General features: G+C 49.9%; 1 protein-coding gene across 1 annotated transcript in view; it reads right to left on the bottom strand.

Moving 5' to 3' along the window:
• The window catches only part of ZAP70 (zeta chain of T cell receptor associated protein kinase 70), a 39,311-nt gene extending 25,502 nt beyond the window's left edge, over positions 1 to 13,809 (bottom strand). Inside the window, exon 1 of the mRNA XM_090027093.1 lies at positions 13,643 to 13,809. The gene's annotated coding sequence lies outside the window, so the exon portion shown is untranslated. The remainder of the gene's footprint in view (positions 1 to 13,642) is intronic.
• Positions 13,810 to 16,433: the final 2,624 nt, after the last annotated feature.

The raw sequence follows: 16,433 nt of genomic DNA, 5'->3' as shown, positions 1-16,433 counted from the left end.
GACCTGAGTTTTTCTGGCCATGCAATGCATATGCATCTTCCGTACCATAGCTGAGCCCTAGGTGAGCACAGATGAGGCATGTACTTGATAGGCAGGCACATCTCACCTCAGCCCCTCACTCACGCTGCGCTGTACGCTACAGCAATAACGAGAAAACTATATTTCCAACCACAGAATGACCTAGCCAGAGACCCAACCAATTTCCTACAGGTCAGAAGCCTTGCAGTATGATTGATTTTTTTTTTTAATGGAACAATTTTAAAATCTCCACGTTGCAGAGTTAATCTGTACATTTCTCTCTCTCCACATTTGAGAGTTCAGCTTTTCATTATTGTTTGTATTATTCTCGCACCTTGTCTACTTGCTGTAGCCAGTGGGACAGTCTGTCTTTCTCAGCAGTGCCTTGATCTCAATTTATATTGCACTGCAAATAACAGGCATGTTGCTAAGGCTGCTTTCATGAGCTAAGTTGCATACAACCATTCTACTTTTCTCTAATGACGGGAATGAGACTCAGCTCCACCTTGGCTGCCATCCACAGCTGCCACTATCACCCTGCAACACGGCCCAGCCATTATCTCTGCTAATCCCAATTGGTTCATCAACCTCTACTTGATCACTAGGGGCACAGACAGAAGTGCCAATTTTCACCCACTCTGGCCACAGAAAGCAGATGATAGCTGTGACCAAACCCAAGTGCACAGCTGCAGACCACTTAAAAAATGGCGGGGTGGGGGAGGCGAAAAATCGCGCCCCCTCATTGCATGAGGGCTCACGTGACGACTATTCAAAACAGCGTCTTCTGTAACTTGTGTCTGCGCTGTGGGTGGACCTGAGTGCAATCCTGAGCTGTGCAGGAATGGGGGTTTCCATCCAGCAAGCAGTTGCGGGTTCCCAAACTCCCTTTGATTCTCAGCTGGGGCAGCAGTCATCGCTGGCAAATTGTCCACAGAAAAATTTTGGAAAATGCTGCCTGGCAAGCTAGCCAGGCACGGCAGCCCACTACTCAGGCTTGTCTGGAGCTAGACAGCCTGGGGGCCCACCCACCTGGTGGGCAGTGCATCGGCCTCCAGGAACATAGGCAGGTAGGCTACTCAATCAGTCTGCCTGCCGGCAGCTTGTGTGTCGCTCAAAGGTTTCAGCGGAATCAAAGTATTCTGCAGAAAGGTTTGATTGTGCGAACGCAGTAAGTTTTCAACCCAAACCAGTTCCCTTGGAAAATATTTGACAAGATCTGATGACAGCCCTGAGCTGGTTTCAAAAGCTTAATAGTGTCACAAATTATCTCCCTTTGAAACTATTTTTTTTTCCAATCCACACCCTCACCTAAGCTGAAAACTTCCATTCTTGTAATCATGCTGTTCGCTTTATGCTGAACTTCCCCCCCGCCCCCCAAGTAACTGTATCTTCAAAGCAGGGGAGTAAAAGTGGAGACTGTATCCCACATGTCATCTGAGCAGAGGCTTTCTGAGTGATAGCACATTATCCTTGTGTTTTTATTGCACGCTCTTTCATATTAGAAGCCAACCAGCTATCAGCTTTTTGTACTGCTGGGGCATCTGACGGTGGGATTTGTTAGTACCTCCTGGCTTTACATCTGTCCTTCGGTATATTAACCCCTGTAACCAACATTAACATCTCTGCTGTTGCAGAGAGTATCAGAGTATGTCTCACGAGATTTTTTCCAAGGCCAGGCAAGTTGGACCAACAGCAGAACCAGCTGGGCTAAAAAGTGCTTTAGGAGCCTCATGTTTCTCATTGGAGCTATAGCCATTCACGTCCGTGAACAAAGACGTTTGTGGGTGGGTTGAACGGAAGCCATCCAGGTTGGGGACGGACTATTGGGGAATAGGTATGTGTATTAAGGGGTTTTAAGCATACAAAACTGCACCCTTTTCACAGGGAATATCAAGTTGAGTTTCGGTTGGCAACTTGGCAGCAGAAAAATGTCAAGGACTAAGCAAAAATGCAGAGAAGGGTAATAAAAATAAGGACCTTATGAGTCGCTTTTCAAGAGCTAACTGCGCATGTAAGTGCACTGGCCAAACATGACTAGGAGGAAAATGTGATAACCATCTACAAGTAGCTGAAGAGGGTTGTCACTAAGGAGAGGAAGAGGAGTTGTTTAGGATGCCCCAGGGGGATATTAGTAGGAGGAATAAGATGATATTAAGATATGGAAAATGTAAGCTGGGTATCAAGAAACATTTCCTACTAGCAAGATCCATTAGTGTGCGGAACAGTCTCCCCGAGGGAAGCACTGGAAGCCCCGTGGCCTGAGTCATTTAAAACTGGACAGAAAGTGTGCTGTAGAAAACAATCCTGCGTTGGCAGGGAACAGGCAAGATGAGCTAACAGGACTTTCCCATATCTAATTTCTGCAATTCTAGGAGTTCCATCTGGGGAAAATAATCCTCCTGATTTCTAATCTTGGCCAGAGAGTTAACGTCAGATGCGGTTAGTGCTCCATGGAAAACTCTGCAAAACATTTGATGTTGAAACAGTCTGCTCCCATATGGTGGAATCCTTGGGCTGATTTTCTGCTGGGTCTGGGGAGCTTATATGGACAGTCCCGGGGAATGAAGGCTGGCATCTACCAAAGACGGGGAATTACACGGGCAGCAACAGATACAAGCTTCTGCCACCCTTACAGCTTCCACCTCTGTGCCGGCCACTGGGGGAACAACCAGTTCCACTTGCATGACCTGGTCACCCCTTAGCTTTCATCCTTTCTACACGGCTGGGCCTGGCTTCCCATGCTTTTTGCATTAAGCAAAGCCTGTCCTTGCTAAGAAGTTGTCTACCAGGATGGGACTCGGCCCCATTCTACTGCTGAATATTTGAACGATGTGGCTGAGATCAGCAGCAAAGAGCCCTCTGACTACTGTTGTTTCCTGTCTCCTCCTACTGCAGTGTCCAGCTAACGAGTCAACGTGCAGGCCGCTCCTTGTGTCGAGCAATAGTAACCAGTTCAAATTCACCCTCAGGAGGGGATATCATGGCTCGAGGAATTAAGTTTATGCTATAAAGCCATTCACCTCTAGGTTACCGGATCACATCCAGCCATGGGAAGAGATTGCTTGATAGTCCCAGTTTACAGCTGCTTGGTAGCCCTTTGCAGAAATGTCTTCCTTCCTTCCAGCAGAAAGGCTGGTTTCCCATCCCATTCTCCAACCAACCTATGAATTACACTGATGTAATTCATAGGTTGGTTGGAGAATGGGGTGGGAAACCAGCCTTTTCTGCTGCCTTTCGGTTTCTCTGTGTAGCCAGAAGGCTTTAGGGAGGGTCTTGCAAAAGTTTCCAGTGTGATTTAACTCACCCAGTGAAGGTGACAGTAAAACCCCTACTAACTTAACTAAGAGCAGGCTACCATACTGAGAGCATCCCTGGTGCCCATCAGTCCAGGAGACAGATGCAGGATAGAAAGTTTTCTGGCTGTTGAGTTTCCTCTGATCCGTTGTCCATTCATGCAACTGGATCGTGTTGTTTGGCCGCACCCTTTGGAGCAATGACTTTTAGGATACAATGGAGCAATGACCTTCAAGCAGGATGAGAGACACCAGTGACTCTTCTGAATCCTTTGCTTGGCTCTGGTCTGTGCCCCCATTCCTGTTTCTGTATCCTTTGCCCCTCATGATCGATGGACCCTGTTGTCTGACTTTTAATGGAGGTGGCAGGGCTTTCTTCTTCCAACTCAAGGTAAAATGGGCAGATGCCTTTTATCTGTGCTAAATTAATTAAATAAACAGACAAACCCAAGTCCGAGTTTTGAAACGATTAATAATCATACAGCCACGCAGACTTTCTTGCCTCTGCTGCCAGCTTTCCCAGGGTGTAGATCGCAATCAGCTCAGATAAGCATACGTACATGTTTATACCCTTAATCTTTAACATCTCGACATTTTCCATTCAAGCATCATTTTGGGGGAGGTAGCTGCTTGCACGGCAGAGGGGCATAACATGCACAGAGCGATCCTCCTTAGTTGGCCATTTGCCAGGCAGATCTCAAGCAGCGCTGCTGCTTTGATTTCATTAGGGTGTCCTCCTGGGAGTTTTTTAAACTGAAGCATAGGCAGCAGGAGGCAGGTTGGGAATAGGGCTAGCGGGGGGGACCTGATGACTCTGGTGATCTTTTTCAAATTGACTAAATGACAGTGAGGTTCAGATTGACGGGCTTTGTCAAAAGCTTTTTGAAAGTCCAAATAAACTACTCCGACATAGAGGTCAAGACATTATGGGACCATAATGATCATCTGGTTTCATCCGCTTAACACAAGTCCACCAGTCGTGTTCTGGACCGGCTCAAGTCTTGAGCCAGCGACCCGCAGGTGGCTCGGATCCCATTTGCCACTCCGTGAGCCACTCTCTTTGCCCCTAGCACGTGGCTCTTCATCCACTGTTATGCTGAAATAATTGTAAATGCTTCAAGTTATGCATGGTGGACTACTCATCTGTGCTAATTCTTGTAAAAACATCGAGATTGGTGCTGTATTGCACCGCTGTCTGCATGCTGGCAGCTAGCACAGAGCCAGGGAGCAGTAACGTTTGCGGCTTTACTGTTCAGCCGGCTCCGCTCGCAGCCTCTGGAGGTTTGCTCTCCCCCTGAATCCTGCCTGAACTTGAATTGTTCCAGGAGCCCCTGGAGGAATCGGGCACGTCCCGAGGAATTCGTCTCCCTGCTGTGACTTGAGAAATCGTGTGAGCAGCATCGCCAAGTCTCGCTGCGGATGAACTGGAAAGGCCCAATGTTCTCCTCTGGTTTTAACCCTTCTCAAGGAGAGTTTTAAACCTCTTTGCGAAATGTCAGGTTTTCTGCACGCGGCTGGAGATCCCGAAGGAGGGGGTAGCGGAGAGCTTTCCTTCCGTGCCGCGAGGCTTTCTCATCAGTATATAGACTTGTTCTAGCTTTTGCCTGATACAGTCTGTACGGCGGAAACATTCACATGGGATTTTCTCGATATCAGAAACACTTTGCATTTACAAAGCACCCTTCACCTCGGCATCCCCTTGCAAAGGTGAGAAAGGCACCTCCATCTTGCGCTTGGCAAGCAGGCATTAAATGCCTGAGCTGCAGTAACTCCGACAGTTGGGGAAGTCAGACACCTTCGAGACCCATGGTCTATTTTTGGATCATAATGATCTGCAAAAGGCATTCAAAATATGGCGGGATTTCTTTTAGCTTTGTGCGTTTTATCGGTACAAATGAGACTTGAACCTATCATGCTCCTTGAAGACCCCATGGTGGTTTTTTATGAATATGGGTGTTAGGATCAGTGTCCCAGCTACTTTGTGCTTACTCACTACATCCTCCCTCCCTGATTTTTCTGTGCAGTTTCAACAGGAGTTAGTATTTTTCTTTATTTGCTGCCTAATATTCTGCATTGTGTCTTGTATGTGGGTAAGCAACTGCTGCCTACAAACGCAGAAGCAGCTGAAAAGGTTGCTTTCTTTGTAAAGTACTGCGGGAACCTTCAGGGGAAAAAAATGGCATGTGTTTGTACAAGAGGATAAGAAGAATGGATAAAACACAGCGATTCAAAATGCAGCTTTGCATGTAGGAGCTGCACTTGCAGCCTCCATACTACCCAATGTATAATACATCACGGCACCTGCTAAATGAGCCCTGTAATAGTTTTCAATAACCGGCAAACTGCCACCTCTTCCCTTGAGATCCAGGTTGAACACAGGGTTTCAATAGCTCCATGAAGTCCTGTGTCGGTGTTTGATGCACATGCACAGATCATGTTGCAGGAGGGAAGCCACTTATTGCCTCCAGCCAATTCTGCACCTTCTCAGTACACAGGACATTACTTATGCTCTGGTTGTGGAGTGTGAATGGCCCACAGAGTCCAGCCGAAGCTGGTAGTATTCTCACTAAGCACAGCAATCCATCCAGGGACTGTCCTTTTTGGGATGAGGGTCTTGGGGTTCACGGGCACTGCATGGCTTCCCCAGGGAAAGTTTCCTGTTGCCTCAAAAGTCTTGCATTTACCCACACTTACATTTTCAGCCCTGTTGACAAAACCCTGGTATTGGCAGGTATTGCATCAGTACCAAACATCCAGAAGAGTCCTATCTAAATCACTGCTGCTGCTTCTCCCTGCCACCCAGCTCTGGCACAGCCCTAGGAGCTCCCAGCAGCTGGCTATGAAGCCACCTTTCAAGTGCCTCTGAAGCCGCTGGTGCTGGGTTGGCTCTGGCCCATAGTCCACAGGTTGCTGCCCTCTACTTTATGTATGGATTTGTTCCAGCTTGAATTTTGTTCCAGAAAAGTGGATATATTTCATGACAGAATAGTCTGCAACACCAGAGAGTATGGAGCACACCAGTTCCCATACTAGAGCTAGTGCAGCTACTGTCGCACGGTAGTATGTGTATGCCTCTGCCACTGCCGCACGTAAAAGGACCCACGAAGCCAGATGAACTACTTAGTTTGGGAGGGAGCATGCAGGGAGCAGAGGCAGCACATCTGAGCATGGCACTGCCCGGCACCCAGCTGGGGTGGTAGAGATTTGAGCCTCTGAGAATATGGTGGCTTTAGATCAGGGGCCCGTGGGCCGGATTTGGGCTTCCAAAATATTGGATCCGGCCCTTGAGTAGGTGGCCGCCAATTGATTGGATCCAGCCTGCAGCTGCCTCATGAGGCCAAGCCCTGCCCGCTCCCACCCAGGGCAGCGTGTGCTGCACTCCTGCCCATGCCCACCAGTCCTGGCCCCAGCCAGCGCACACAGCTTCCCAGTAGGGCTGCTCCCAGTGTGGCTGCAGCTGCCCGGGGACTGCCCGGGTCCCCCTGCCTCCAGTGGCTCCTCCTCCTCCTGCCTTTGTGCCATGGGGAAGGATGGTGGCCACGGGGATGCACGCTGGGTACCACATGCCCAGCCAGGCAGGGGGGAAGCTGCAACCAGGTGGCTCCTGCCCCAGCGCCTTCCACCTACTCCACCTGCCTGGAAGGATGAGCAGCCACCTGCGGGAGGCTGAGTGGGTGGAAGGTGGCCAGGAGCTGGAGCTGGAGCCCCACGCACTGGGGCAGGAGCCACCTGGCTGCAGCTTACTCCACAAGACTGCTCAGCACATCTCCCCATGGCTGCCATTGCTTCCCCGTACTACCTGCTTCCCAGAGCAGCAAAGAAGGGGCAGGAGGAGAAGGAGGAGCCGTCAAGCCGTACCCAGGCATCTGCAGCCACACTGGGAGCAGCCCCGCTGGGAAGCTGTGTGCACTGGCCAGGCATCAGGGCTGGTGGGTGAGAATGGGAGCTTTGCACTGGCTGCCCCGGGCTGGAGCTGGAGGGACTCAGCCCCATGAGGAGTGCTGCAGGGGCAACCATAGGCCAGATGCAGGGGCGATTTGCACATGCACCTGCACAGCCCAGGCGAGCTCTGCTGCACGCATCCCCTTCCCCCACCCCTCCCCACTCCTGGCTGGCTCCCAGGACCTAGCACACAGGCAGATCCATCCCCCTTCCCCCCCCACACACACTCACCCACTCACACACGCTATATACAGAAGTAATACTTTATTTTGAGCTATCATGCAGTTACCTCTATATACACTACTCAAAAAAACCCCAACCCCATAGATCAGGACAAACATTTTTTTTTAAAATAAAATTAAAATATGTGAGAGTAGATGTTTGATTTTTTTTAGCATATGAGTTGTTGTTATCTATAACTTGTTCAAATTCATATCTTCTGAAAGATTTTATGTGTGCGGCCGTCAACAGATCACCAGATGTCATTACATGGCCCTCCAGCCAAAAGAATTGCCCATCCCTGCTTTCCCACCCCCCTAAGCACTGTCAGCCGTCTACTAGGTTAGCTCTTGATGCAATGTCAGAGTTGATACCAGAGCTGGTATTGGCATATGCAGTCCTCCAATAATGAGCCATCAGCACAGCTGTCCTTCAACAGTGACCTGCCTGCTAGTCTTCAGACTAAGCTGTACTGGGCGTGCAGTGGGCAGAAGCCTGAATCTCCCATTTGAAGAGTGCAGGGTATTGTTGGTCGCCAGCTCAGTTCCTATTACCTACTGCCTTTCCCAGTGCTACAAGCATAGCTCCAATTCACCATGTTACGCCCCATGGACCAAGAGAAAGGTTCTGGATTTTCTTTGGAAGTGTAGCCAAGTCATTCTCATAGCAACTACACATAAGGCCCGAGCCTAACTGTGTAGGGACTGATGCCAGTGGGAGATGTAGCTGCTTAACAACTCTGGGAGCGCGCATGTAGGAAGTGATTTTGAAGTGCCTAACGCTTTCCACACCTATTAACTTCAGAAGGTAAAGGGAGCACTCAGCCCCTTGCAGAAGATCCCCAGAACCTCTTGGGATGTGAGAGCTCCAGAGTCCCTAAATTCAGTACAGTGGATGGACCTTGATGAATAAGCTTCTTCCCAGGTAAGGATAAGAGCAAAGTTTTACAATAAGACTCCTGTGCAGAGTTTGGCCTTATGCACCTTCAGTCTTTAAGGACAAACAGAACTTTCTAGCCCAGGGGTGGGCAAAACATGGCCCGGGGGCCAGATCCGGTCCACCAGGCCATTCTATCCAGCCCACGGGGCCCCTAAAACATTTAGAAAAGTAATATTTATTTGCTTCTAGCTGCCTGTCAAAGATGACAGGACCCAGGGGCAGTAGGGCCTAGAGGAAACTGGTGGCAGGACCCAGCAGCAAGGCCTGCCCAGCTTTGCCCCCCCAACCAGAAACCCCTGCCTAGCAGAGGCTTCTAGCCTGATTCATTACAAGCCAAAAACTGCTCTCTTGGATCTGCAAGTCTGGTGCTTGAACAATAATAGCCAGGTTATTTATTAAAGCCTCCGACAGACAAATCGATACTTGGCACATTGAGGAAGATTTTCACTGGAGTCTTCAAAAAAACTCTTACATGACTACACTGAGTTTTTCAAAGGGCCCTAAGGATATCAGGCACCTGAATCCAAAGGAAAGCCAACCCTCGGGCTCCTATGAAAATCCCAGCCTAGGGGAGTTGAGTTCTTAACAACTTTGAAAACCCGGTCATCCCTTAAGGTGTCACAATAGGATTCAGGGCCAGTGTTTTTGGAAAGCCTGTGGGGGTGAGGTCTGTAGCTTCTTGTAGGCTCACTCCTTAGGCTGATTTGAAAATCCTGATTTAAGTGACTATTTTTAGGGAGCTGGCTTTGCAAACATTGAAGTCAGCGATTATGAATGGTGAAAGGAAGCAGCAAACAGAAAGAGCTTGATTCTCATTTTACTTAAGCTCTTGTAGCTCCAAGAGCCTCTATCCTGCCATAGCAGTGGAAAGAAGTTTATTCATAAGTAAGGACTGAGCTATGTGAGCCTCAGCTATTTTGAAATATTAGCTGCAAGTGAAGAAGCTGTGGGAAATGGGTATTGCACTAAAGAGAATGCCCAATTTTCCCTAGAAATCATTGGACTGAAGAGAACAGGAAGGTTCATTTGATAATACAATACTGCTTATTTGAGAGCTTTAAAGTTACAAAATTAATTTATAATTGAAGTGAAACCAGCAGCCAGTGGAGGTTTGGCAAGATCTGATACTAGATGGCACCCACAGCAAGCAGTAGGGTATGGTACAGGCTGTATTGTCAAGCAAGGGATGTGCATTTCCCGTATCAGTGTTGTTTTGCTCTGCCTTGTGGAAGAGCATGCAGGACTGCAAGTTTCTGAGCAGAAAGGATATTCATCCTTTCCTGAATAACCAAAGGCACGCCTGCAAACGTCACACTAATGTGCACATTTCAGACAGCTACGTCCAATCTCTCTGTCTTGGAGAGTAATATAATCGGTGCAGCGAGGGATGAAGGTCCAACCAATACCAGCTCAGCTGGCTTTGCAGGACAAGCAGCAGTTCCACATCCCCAGCAGGCACCTGGGCAAACTGCACGAGTGCCCAAAGTAACGGGTGTTTATGTATTTCCTCTGTGAAATGGTCTGTTCTGAGTGTGAAAATGCACTAGTAATCGTGCAGGCAGCACGTACCCTTTGGGGAGGCAGGTTAAGTCCAGCGGTGTGAAAGGCCAAGCTCTTCACTTCTGTGCCCCAGGGCCGTCGCAAGGGGGGCGGGGAGCGGGGTGACCGCCCCAGGTGCCGAAGCAAAGGAGCACCTACGGGCACTGCCCAGCTGGGGCAGGGTGCAGGACGGAGCCACGAGCAGCTCGTTCGGGCTGGCGCGGGGACGGGGGGAGGGTGGCTCTCGCTGCTGCGTGCACTCCCAGGCAAGCACGGGGGGGAACATGTGCCCCCTGCATCTGTGCACGGGGTGAGGGTGGGCTGCCATTGCGGGCTTTGCCCCAGTGCTCCAGTTAGAAATCAGTGTGTCTTCAGTGCCTGCCTCCAGCTGCAGACAGGCACTTCCCTGCACTCGGGATGCATGGCCTTTCTTATGAGACCAAAGAAGAGGTTACTCCTTTCTTTCAAAGCACGGCCTGAGATGGCGGGGGCCTTCGCCACTTCCTCAGCCCACGCCTTTTACATAATAGCCTAGTGGGTGGAGCACTCCCGCAGGATGTGGGGCAGCCATGTACAGTTTCCTCCTCTGCCCAAGGGATTTGACACCCACCTGTCCCATCCCCTCGGAGAGTGCCCTCAGCACCAGGCTAAAGGCTTTCCTGGGACAGAGATGATCCCCACCCACTCTCTTGAGCTAGCGAGTGCAGGAAGGCAGGACCCACTGGGCCGGAGAGAGCGAGCACGGGGGCAGGGGCAGGGGCATGACTCTGCAGCCTCGCAGGCAGAGCACTCACAGGGCTCCGCTCCCTGCTCCTCATGCTGTTTATGGATTTTTTTCTAGTGGCTTTTTCATGTGAAAGACGGAAACAGTCCTGGGAGCCACAGGCACCAACTTTTCTTTTTGCCGGGGGGGGCCTAAGTTGATGGACACCTGAGAAGTTTTATGCATGTCAGGTGACAGGCCTCTTGCCAAGGGGTTCCCACGTACTCAGCATCTCCACTGGGAGCAGGGATCAGACCCGAGCTCCTCTTTCCCCCAGAGGAGGGCCCTGACCACTAGGCTAGATGCACGCCGTCTTATATTCTCGCTGTCTCCCAGTATGATCTTCGGTACAGGGGACCCACTGCAGCCGGAGGAGTCTGGGGCGCCCCGACCCAGCCGGGCAGCTGGGAGCTGTGTGTCTGAACCCCAGCAGCGTGTGGGATCGGAGCCTCCCACATCCGCTTGAGCGTCACACCCACTGGGGCAGCAGCCACGCTACTTCTACTGGCCCCAGTTTTTGACCAAAACCGGTGGCTGCCACAGCATGTGCAAACCTGGGGCGTGATCCTGCTGGCACGGGTTAGACCCACTGAGAGCACAGCAGGCCCTCCGGGGCACATCAGCGGGGAGCGGCTTAGTTTGTGAGCTTAAAAAGGCCCCAGGCTGCTCCACACGAACGAGACTGAAACAATTCTGAGCATGAGCAGAAGCAGAACTTGAGGCACGGAGGGAGTTTTTCTGACGAAACCTCAGGCCCCTGCACAGTTAGCTGGGGGTGGAGGAATGCACTTGCGTGCCCAAAGTTTGCCTGCTCACAGCACTGTGCAGAGATACTGTGAGCTTATGGTGAAGCTCCTGCCCCAGTCACACCTCTCCCCACCCCCATCTCCATTAGGCTGGCGTCCACAGCACTGTGGCCCCCAGACTGGCATCCTACTGCATGCATCAGGTTTAACCTCCATGGGTTGAAGCAACAAATGCAAGCTACTCTTACCCTTCCTGGGACAGTGCCTCAAGTGTGACCTATCGGCATCAATGGGGTGGAAAATAGTGCTGTCTCAGTGTGTGTGGCTTCTCTGCTTTCTCTGCTGCTGGCTCCAGGTGTTAAGGGTTTGTGGTAGATAAGGTCCATCCTCGCTAAAGTGTGTGTGTGTACACATATGTGTGTGGGCATGTATATATAGGTATGTATGTGCACGTGTGTGTGTGCATTGCCATGTCAGTCTCCCAACTCCTCACAACTTTAAGAACCTGGTACCCTGGTTAAAACACACCACTGCCTTATCTGTGTTCAAAGACCATCACACTTAAGGCTGCCTATACACATGATTGGAGATGGGGGGGGGGGGTGCGTTTTAATTAGAGCAATTCCCAAACAGCCGCTCTAATTAAAATGGGTCACCTTCACATGTATTAAGTCTTATGCCTCTCTCCTCGCCCTGCCACCCCCCCACATTTCAAAATGGCCACAGAGGCGCTTTAACTAAAGCTCATTTGACAAGGTTTACTTAAGGTGTTCCCATGCCCATGGCCAGGGGGGGCTTAATACACATGACAGTGAAGCAATGCTGGAGTGTTTTAATTAGATCACAAACAAGCACATCTATAGGCAGCCCAAGAGTCTAGCTTTCTAGTGAAGCATCTGCTCATACAGAGCATACTCGCTGGTAGTGCTGCACAAAGAGCAAAGAAAAGATGGACAGCCAAGCTTTAATGCTCTTCCCAGAAAGGCTTCTGACCGCCAATTACTTTCTCACGCATTCTCTGATTAAAGGACAGATATGCCGAGGTGACTTTCATTTCTTCCTCCTTCTAATCGTGGTCTTGGTGGAAAAGAACATTTAGCAAAATGTTATTGAAAACCACAAGTGTGTTGCAGGCTGGCACTGCAAGCCCTTGTGGCTTTGTTCCTATTTGTCTGCAAAACTGTGTATATCTCAGCATTGGTGCCAAGGCATTTTCCAAGAATATCAGCAGGTTTTGCAGGAAGCTGGACCAGTCCTCAGCTCAAGGCGGGAAGGGTGATGAATTGTTGAAATGAAGGGCAGGGGAGAAAAAAAACCCCCCAAAAGCTCTTCAATCATTGAGACCACCTCCCTGTCAGGGCTCAAGCCTTCCCTCTGATCCCTGCCACTGTTGTTGGTCCAGTTCTGCCCATGTGATGGGGTTTCCACCCCTTCCCTTGGGAGCTTATTCCACAGCCCAGTAGAGCTGACCATTAGGAAATGTTTTCTGAGACTTAATCTCAATTTTCCTTTGTTCCACTTCATTCCATAACCCTTTAGACTGTGCTTAAATCAATGGGTTCTTGGACTATCGCCTGGGTTCATGGAAAACGGCAGAGCAAGAGCAGATGAGAGAACAAAGGAATGAAAGGAACTGGATGAGAATTTGAAGTGGCCTTCCTTTGAGGGCAAGTTATCCGTTGGCATTTTTATGTGGGGAACCTTTGAAGTCCTTTTTTTGGGGGGGTGTAGGGGGAGTTACAGGCATGCTCCCCCTCCCGTACTGTTAGATGGGACTTGGGGGCTCTGGTAAGATCCCAAGAAAGGAGAAAGAAGTGGGGTGTCAATGTTGAAATAGGTGTCCTGACACAGAGAGGTTAGGGAAGGACTGGCTTAAAGGACATCAGGCCATTTTTTTCACCATCGTTTCATGCTAGCCCAACCCATCTGCTTCTCCATCTGTTCAGAAAAGAAAGCACATGGGCCCGATGCGCTCTGTCACGACTCCAGTTTTATTCTAGAGTAACTTCTGAACCCCACAAGGAAACTGGGAGCAATCGAGTTGGGCTCAATGTGTTAGCAGTGACCTCTGACAACATCCCTAGTCCCCAGGAGGCATCAAGACAGACATACGGCAGGGGACAAAAGCAGTACTCGTGCATCACAACAACCGAATAACCAAGGAGCCAAAGCCTGTCTCTTACCTGGTCTCACCACTGGTGGAAGGGTCTTGTCTGGGCTTCTTCACATCAAATGTGTTTTAAAAAAAAGCCAAGCCAAAATATATTCCTCTGCGTTAGTGACTTTTGGAAGAGAGGCAAAGAGGGGAGTAGGCCACGTAGCATCCACCGTGCTGACTGACATTCACAGAGCCTCGCTCACTGGTTTCTTTGAAATGTGACCTATTTCCTTGTTGCATAGACAGGAAGGGAAAGAAGAGAAAATAAAAGCTCTTCAGCTCTAGCAGGGGAGCGAGTTCTCAACACCTGCTCGCTACCATTGCAGGGCTACATCTTGTACTGGGGGCAACAAAATCGAAGGAAGATGCTGAAGCAACTGTGTTCATCTCATGTAGCCCTGGCGAACAATGTCGCCCTTCCTGGACAGCAAGCCCAAGGAAGAAATGGGACTCAAACCCTCTCACATAGATGCACCTCACTAGCAGGGCACGACCCTTGACTTGGAAGTTACTAGGGGCAAGAGGAGTGTTTAGTCGCCATGGAAGATTGCAGATTTGGTCGCTCCATAGAGATTACCAAGGAAGGACAGGGTCACTGTTTTATACAAGAAATGGCACGATGCAATGCCTCTGATGGCATGGGATTACATTTGAGAGTGCAGGAGGTTCGCACCAGTGCTATGGCTCTGTGTGTGTTGCTCTGCCAGTGGCTTTCTGTGCAGATGATGTTCAAGTAGCAGCTGGACTGAGGTCTGCCACCCCCATTTCACATCAAACCGTGCCCACAACGGATGGACTCATAGCTACGGTTGACCTGGGTCCGTTCCCACCTCAGAGAAGAGAGGTGTTGCATCCCGTTGCCAGTTCTGTACTCTATTTGTTGGGCAGCGGAGACCTGGCAATCTTATGGGATGAGCGTGACATGCATTTTCCCGGGCAATCAGGAGAATGATAACGATATGCTGATGACAGTTCACTGTGAGCAGGCTGCAGCATACCAGACAAGTCTCTCTGCTTTGGTGTCCCTGCCCCTGCCCCCGTCCCCAAGGATTCAGAACTGTGACCAAGGTATGGTCCAGCTGGGTTTTGTTTTTTCCCATCTTTTGTGATGATGCATGAACAAGACCCACAGTAAAGGTCACAGCTCTTTGCCTCACATGGCCTCTGTCACCAGCCTCACTTATCCTCCTACAGGTCTCTCACATGCTGTTTCCGGCACTGCCAGCACAGGCTAGCAGAGAGGGTAGCATTGCTTTGAAAACCTTGGTCCCCTGACTGCACTTCCTTGTCACATTCTTCCTTTGGCCTGGTGTTGGTTGAACCTTCTGGGGAAAAAAGTGTGACACAACCCAACTTAGACCACCATCCTAGTATGGTGCACCAAGCTCCCCATCTTTGGGGACATAGGACAATCTCTGTTAGCTTTTCATTGCATTTGAACATTGGATTTTGTCGCTTCATAGATCTCCTGTCAGGAGAGGGCAGCACAAGCATATGAATGTGTCCCAGTCAAGCAGAAGAGAGAGGACTGGGTTACTCCAGCCATATGCAAACCAACCTAGACCTCCCAAGGTCTGGCATGGCCAGACCCTGGGCTGGATTCCTGTTTATGGAAAGGATGGAGTTAAGATATTTAGCACAACGGCTTCACGCCTGACATTTATAGCCCTTGAGGGGTTCATTGCAGATTGTAGGATGTCCTGATCACCCTGCCCCTCCTGAGAGCAGTAAATAGAAAAGGGGAACTAATAACAGTGGACTGGATGAGAACCACTGGCCTAGTGACGAGAGGTTTAGATCACTAATTGGTGTAAAATGCTTTCAGATACTGAGGTGAGTGAAAAGTGCAACAGCAGAAAGTCCCTGACTTTGAAAGTTGCTCCATTCATTCATCCTGGGATTTCTTGTCTTATACTTCAATGTGCAGCAGCCTTAGATTTTTCCTCTTCAATTTGTAGTAAACGTTTCATGCGAAACACGGGATACAGTAAGATGTAAGAGCTTGGTAAGAACACTACAGGTTTGGCTATGCTGCACGCCATCACTACCCAAAATGTCACAGCCTGGTTCATGCACTACTGTCCCCAGCAGTAGGGACCCACGCTCACTCTCTCCTGAGGTGTCACTAGTATTTGTCTGCATATTTGTCCCGCGCTGCTGACCCTCCTCCATCTGGGCAGTAAGCCGTTTCCTTGCGGATTGTCCTGTTCCAGTTCTACTTTCTTGCCATCTCTCTTCTTGTAACACTGTCGAATGCGGGGTTTGCTTTCCATTATGACACCTGATGCGCCTTTAGAGGGATGCAGGTTAAAGTGCCGCTATGCACATTGTAGCTGTGCTGCAGCTAACACCTGGGATTAAGGAAACGGTTGTAATTTTTCTCTTACTGTGGATGCAGTTAGCTGACTTCCTGTTTGCATTTCTCCCAGCTCAGACTATGATTAAGGACAATCATTTCACTACTGTTTATAGCCAGCTTCACTTGCAGCTTTTCAGCCCAGCAATATTTGGGCTACAAGTAAAGCAGGGGAAATAATAATAATAATAATAATAACTATAAGAATAATATATCCCATGGCTCCATCCTGCTCCGCACCCCAGCCCCAGGGTCCCATTCACCACCCTGGCTGGGCAGTGCCCCGACCCAGTTCCTGCCCTGCTCCCGCCCTCACAGTGGGGCTTTGATCTGCCCCCACCATGCCCCTGCCCTCCCCCACGTCCCTTCCCCTCCGCAGACTTACGTTCAGGGCACTGCTCTCCATGCTGCCCGGCTGCATTCCTGGTCACGTGCATGCATTCAGCTGCACGCATGTACG

The sequence above is a fragment of the Crocodylus siamensis genome, chromosome 14 (assembly GCF_052110815.1).
Source record: "Crocodylus siamensis isolate JL-2025a chromosome 14, ASM5211081v1, whole genome shotgun sequence".
In the NCBI taxonomy this organism is placed as follows: domain Eukaryota; kingdom Metazoa; phylum Chordata; order Crocodylia; family Crocodylidae; genus Crocodylus; species Crocodylus siamensis.
Note: the sequence above shows the minus strand (reverse complement) of the source record. Positions and strands in the feature narration are given on the sequence as shown.